Genomic DNA, 6682 nt, shown 5'->3' with positions numbered 1-6682 from the left:
GCTCTGTTGTTTGGCAAATAAATATTTAGTATTGTAATATCCTCCTGAAGGAGTGATCCCTTAATTAATATGTCCCGACCTTTTTCTCTAATTTTAATTAAAAGTCTATATTATCTGATATTAGGATTGCAACTCCTTCCTGTTTATGGGGGCCATTTGCTTGGTAGATTTTGTCCCAGCTTTAAAATTGAAATTGTGTTTGTTTTTGTGGGCAAGAGGTGATTTTTGAAGGCAGCAGAGAGAAGGATCTTGCTTTTTAATCCAAGTAGACAGATATTGTCGCTTAATTGGAGAGTTAAGACCGTTAATGTTGTGAGATAGAACTGAGAGGTATTTGGGAGTTCCTGCTATTTTATGTACCTTCTTGGGGGCTGGGAAAACTGGGTTCTTCTTATGGTTCTTGGATTCTTAGTTTGGGTGCTGTTTCTTTGCCTTTATTGTGGTCTTGAAGGTTTTCTCTGTGTAGGACATCTTTAAGATACTTTTGTAGGGCTGGTTTGGTGGAGATATATTGTTTCAATTTTTCTTTGCAATAGAAGGGTTTTATTTCACCTCCGATTATTAAGGAGAGTATAGCTGGGTAAATTATTCTTTGTTGATACTTGTTTGTCTTTAGGGCATGGCTTACATCATTCTAGACTCTTCTTGCTTTGATTGTCTCTGCTGAGAAATCTGAGGTGATTCTAATTGGTTTCCCTTTATAGGTGATTGATCTTTTATCCATGACAACTTTAAGGATCTTTTCCTTGGTCTGAATTGATCCTGTGTGTATTATAATGTGACAATGGGATGTCTTGTTCTGGTCTGGTCTATTGGGAGTTCTAAAAGCTTCTTGTATCTGAATAGGCCTATCTTTTTGCATGTTTGGGAAGTTCTCTGCTAGGGTCCTGTAAAACAAATTTTCTAGACCATTGACTTCTGGCTCTAGGTGCTCCGCTACACCCATTATCCTCAGATTAGGCCTTCTAATATTGCCTTCCTAGGGTTGAATGTTGAATAGATCTATCATATTTCGTGGATTTGTCTTGGATGGTTGTATATTCTTTCTCGATAATATCTAGGCTGTTTTCTATCCTCAGGATTCCATCTTCTGCATGGTCTATCCTACTATCCACACTTTCTACTTTTTTTCCCTCTAATTGGTCGGCTTTTATGGCTTCAAATTCTTCGTTGGATCTTTGCTTTATATCTCGTATGAAATTCTTTACTTCCTTAATTTGGTGTTCAGGGTTTATTCTCAAATCAGTTAGTTGATTGGTTATAGTTTCCTTGTACTCCCATTCCTTCTTTTGGGATCCATTCAGCATTCCCTTTGTGGATTCCCTGACTTCTTTCTGCTTTCTGTTTATGGATTCCATGAATGCCTCTACTGATCTTTGTCTATTTGCATCCTGATCTCTCAATTCCTGTATTACTCTTTGATTAGCGTCCCCACGTTCATGCAATTCCTGTAGTTCTATTTGACTGATCTCAGCATGCTCACACAATTCTTTTATTTCTCTATGAGTCTTCTCAAGCTGCTCATGCAATTCCTTTATCTTTATTGAGTAGCTTCCTCACACTCATGAGTTTCCTGTTTTGATCTTTGGTTGGCCTCCTCTCTCTCCCTATCATGCTCACACAGAGTCCTTTGCAGATTTTCAATCTTTTTATTTACCATGTTTACCATTAGTGTTTGTAGAGCTTTTTGGGGGCTCTCCTCTGGATTATTCATTATCTGTTCTGTCCACTGATTATCATGAGTGGGAATTGAGATACCCGGACTTACCATTTTTCTTGTGTTTTTCTGGCTTATTCTGCCCATTTGGGATGAGAGTAACTCCAGTTTTGTGCTAGAAAACTATCTTAAGGCAAGCATCAATGAAGTCTGTAGTTGCACAGTCAAAAGTCTACAGATACAATCTAGTTCAACAGGTATATTTTTCAACATCAAACAACTATGTATTAATAGGCTACGAACCGCAAAGAAGAATTTGGCAAACCAGAAGTTATTATGTTTAGCGAGAGATGTGGGTATAAATAGGAATAGAGGGATGTGGAAAGGTAGAGGGAGAGCTAACGTAGTCCTAATCTCAAAGTAGGAAATAGAATGATATTAGAGACTGGGGAAAAAAGAAAGAGAAAAAAAGACTAGGAAAAATAGTAAAACAAAAATGTGAAAAATTTAAAAATAAAAATGCTTATAATTTATATAGGTATATAGAGGTAGTACGGCTCTTAGGGAATTTAAGTCTAAGAGGTTTTAAATTCAGTAATAAATTTCTGGATCAAGTGTGTATACAATGGGGGATAAGGTCTACTAATCGACTACAGGTATATCTGAGAATGAGCAGAACAGTGATTAAATCATGCAAAGAAGAATGAAAGAGAAGAAAAAGTGAAAAGAATAAGAAAGAAAAAAAAGGATCAAAAGGTCAGTAGAGCTAAACAAAAATGAAAAAAAGCACACACACACATATACCCTTAAAATAAAAATTATAAGAGGAAGAAAAAAGTTAATAATTAAAGTTAAAGGTTAAAAATATTCAAAAAATTTTAATAAAAGGTACCAAAAAAGAGTTCTTTGCTTTTTTGGGGTGAGATGGGAAGATGCTGTATCTTCCTTTTGTCCATAACCAGTCTCTTGTTGGAATCTCTGGTCTGCTTGTGGTGTTTGATTTTCCTGTAGCTTGGTTGTTTTCTTAAGTCAGTTTGTTTGAGCAGGCAGAAAAATGTTTTGCTTTACCCAGGATTTTGTCATCCTTCTCCCAGGCTAGTTCAATAAGAGGGAGATCTGCTTTGATTATCACAAAAGAAGGTGATGGCTGTTTCTTCTAGTTTGGAGATGCTGTGATGGGGCTAGGTTCTGGGTAGAGTTGAGGCCTTTCAGCAAACAGTAGCTTTTCCTTGAGGAGCTAGCTTCTGAGGCAGTCACAGAGCCCAGCCAGGAGCCATTCTCAGGGTTTTTTGTTACTGAATTTCTATTAATTGTCTTGGCTGCTGTAGAGAGGGGGCAGCCTCTGGCTTTGTTTACCCAGTGAAGAAAGCCAGTCCTGGGGCTAGTGCAGGCCTGGGCTGGGTGAAATTTCCCTGGGTGGAGCTGAGCCTGGCAGGTCAGGTTAGGTTCCGGTGACCTGCTAAATGGCTTTTTGTTTTCATCCAAGGACTGAGTTGGAGCTAGTTGGTCAGCCAGGCTTTTGCCAGTATCAAAGATGAAGATCTCCGGTAGTGGGCAGGGAGGAGTGACCTTCCCTTCTGTGCTCCCTGAGAAGGAGTGAGGAAGTCAGGCTTCTACTCACACAGGAGTCTGTTTCCTGGGTCTTCTCTGGTCTGGGATCTGAAGGATGAAGATGTCTGCTCCTTGTCAGTTCTTGCTGGTTTTGAGTAGAATCCTCTCTCCTGCTGCATCTGGTGCCTTTGTCCTAGACTCCTTGTGTTGCAGGTATGGTGGCTACAGCCGCCACTACCCCTGCCTCAGCTGCAACCATGACTGAAAAGTGCTAAGATTTGTCTCCTTGCCTGGATTTTCTCTCTCTGGCCTAACTCTCTGTACTGTGATGGCACACTTGGTGTGATTCTCTGGCTTAGGACTGTTCACTGGAGCACTAAAACTGCTTTCTATGTGAGAGCTTGTTTAACTTCAACTTCTCCTCTACTATCTTCCCGGAACCCTAAATTTAAATTTAAATGATAAATTCTTTTAAAATCATTTCACTCGGGCACAGGTATGGATAGATAAGTGATGTGGGCAGAATCAGAATTATTCAGAAGGTTGTAAGTGGATGCTTACCTAATTTTCTCTCGGCTGGATCACAGAATATAGACTGTCCTAATTGGAAAAAGTTAGCCTTCCGAGGTTTTCTACATATAAACACTCCATCAACATTTTATTAGATGATTATTCAAGATTAGCTATATGTTGATTGATAATGACTGATCATGACAGAAAGTTGAGGGAAAACCATCTACACTTCAGTGAGGTTCTGATTTGTGCTTCACAAACTTATGAAAGCTCTACATGAGAAATATAGCAGCTGCATTTCTAAAAAGTCCTTGTGTTGATACACTTTCTAATATTTTCTCAATTCAAGTACTTCTCCTTGGAGTCCCATACTACTCAATGATGCTGTATTAGCTCCTTGTTACAATTTGCAGACTGGTCTTTTGACGAAATTTGTGTTTTTCAAAATTGCTCTCCAAATTCCATCCACAAACTGCATACTAAATTTATCTGAAAAAATTTGTATCTGTTGATAGTGCATATACTTTTAGTTTTCATTACAAATACAGAATGTAGTAAAAATTCTCATAGCAATTATACTGAACTAACTTGTGGGCAGATTCTAATGTAAATAATATACTGTGTTCATGTAAAGATTTTGAGTATCCAAAGTAACAAGCCTGTGGTCCTAAAACCAATACCTTACTTATACTGAGTGACAAATACAACTTCAAATACGTACAGAATTTTTCCTTGTATCTTTTTAATATATATTTTATTATAAATACTGTACAGAGTGGTTACAGTTACATAAGTAAGGTAATGAATACATTTCTTATTGAGCATTGTTACCCCCTCCTTTGTTTTTCCCCTACCATCCCTTTCCTTCACACCTCCCCACCTCCCCCCTTCACCCATCCTCTGATAGAGTGTCTTGTACATCTCATTGTTACAATGGGTTAACCAGTATCCTTTCCTTATATCTTAAATGAACATATGCTGGCTTGATTTTTGCTGATTCTACTTGTGTAGACACATCTAAAATCAGTGACCAAGTCCAAGAGCACATAAATGAAATGCCATAATTTTTTTGTCAGTTGGTATAATTGTGTTCTACACATTTATTGACAGGTTACAATTTATTTTCAAACTTTAAAACATTAAAAATACTTTCGTTTTTTCTTATTTTCTTGGCCAGGAAATCAGCAAGACCAAAGTCAGCATTTCTCATATAGAATTATCACATGGGTTAGTTAACTGTTTATGTAGAGTCCAGTTTTCTGAGTCCAGTTTTCTAATTCATTTGCCTAGGAATTCATGCTGGCTGTTGGAAAAAGAGCTCAAGTAAAGATGCCATTTAAAGCCTTATAACTTTACTCTTTACCAGGGTATTGTCCTGCTACTTTGGTTGTTGAGCGTGTCTACAAGAATTTGCATTCCATGAGGAGCAGGGAGACACCATATGACTTATACTTACTGAGATTTCCAAGTGACTTGCTATCACTTGCACTGCATTTTGTAAGTCAAAGCTCTCTAAAAATACCAGTTTTAAGAGATAAGAGGACTGGTAAAAGAACTCTTAGAGACAAATACATCTTCAACTTATATTGTTCCAAGTATTCCATTTAAGGCATATTCAACAACTGGTGAAACTTGTGTTGGCTGTAATTATGTGTCTTTGTCCATGTGTGCACATATACGTGTATATGTATGTTTGTGAATAGTAATATACATGTGTACATTATGGCTTATATCATCATTTACTCCTTGCTAACAAATTAGTAAGGAATCCCTAAAGATTTAACAGAAACTGTGTAGTTAAAGTCTTAACTCTTCAATCTGCTTCTTTACACAAAGACTTTGCAAATTCTCATTAATAAAGTTTCCATAAACTCTGAAATGTACATACTTAGTATTTAATGTCTGCTACCATAAATCTTAAATACTTTATAGAAAAGTTTTATACCTGCCTAACAGTCCTATTTTTGGCATATATAAGTAAAATCCCCAAATTAACCATATTTAAAACATTAAAACATTTAAAAAACCTTAACACTTGCTGCAATGTTCATTTTGACAGGTGCCTTGTATAGAATAATTGAATTCCTCCTCCTACACATCTCTTGAACTACAAATATCTGGAATTATTTTGTTTTTGGCATGTCTATCTTGATTTTATTCTTAAAGGTGTGCTTATGTAAGACATACATGATTCTAAAATTTCACAACAATTCTTTTGAACTTACTTTTTATTGAATTGTCTAGTTTAATAAAATGACTAAAAATTATACTTTATATATAAAAAATGTTCTGTGTTCAATTTAGCATCACATACTCTAACATTGGAACGATACAGAGAAGATTAGCATGCCCCCTGCGCAAGGATGACATGGAAATTTGTGAAGCGTTCCACATTTTTACAACAACAGATGCTGAAAGGTATGTGGCCACAAGGGAACCGTACTGCATTCTTGGTGGGAGTGTAAACTTGTTCATCTACTTTGGAAAGCAGTATGCAGGTTCCTCAAAAGATTCCACATAAAATTCCCCTATGACACAGTAATCCCACTTTTGGGGATTTACCCAAATGATCATAAACAAGATCATACTAAAACTACCAGCACAACTATGGTTATTGCAACATTATTTACGATAGCTAAGATATGGGACCAACCCAGATGCCCCCATTAGATGAATGGATCAAGAAAATGTGGTATATATACACAATGGAATTCTATGCCTCCATCAGAAAAAATGACATCGCCCAATTTGTTAGGAAATGGAAAGACTTGGAAAAAAATTTATTGAATGATGTAAACCAAGTCCAAAGAAACCTAGGTCCCATGATTTCCCTTATTTTCAATAATGAATATATGTCTGGGATAAGCAGAAAAGTTCAAAAGATATGTGCATATACTCAGATAAGATGATGTTAAAGAAATTGAACCCCAAGTAGGGATACAAGTGTTTTTTTGTTTCTTG

At 36.7% G+C, this 6682-nt stretch overlaps 1 non-coding gene across 1 annotated transcript; it reads left to right on the top strand.

Moving 5' to 3' along the window:
• Window positions 1-6012: 6012 nt before the first annotated feature.
• Window positions 6013-6119, top strand: LOC122115126. The gene has a single exon (XR_006148721.1). It is a non-coding gene; the product is annotated as a U6 spliceosomal RNA (small nuclear RNA).
• The last annotated feature ends 563 nt before the right edge of the window (window positions 6120-6682 follow it).

This window comes from Dipodomys spectabilis, unplaced genomic scaffold (genome assembly GCF_019054845.1).
Source record: "Dipodomys spectabilis isolate Male_0828 unplaced genomic scaffold, ASM1905484v1 ptg000116l, whole genome shotgun sequence".
Taxonomy (NCBI): Eukaryota; Metazoa; Chordata; class Mammalia; order Rodentia; family Heteromyidae; genus Dipodomys; species Dipodomys spectabilis.
The sequence above is the reverse complement of the archived record's forward strand: the minus strand, read 5'-3'. Positions and strand labels throughout refer to the sequence as shown.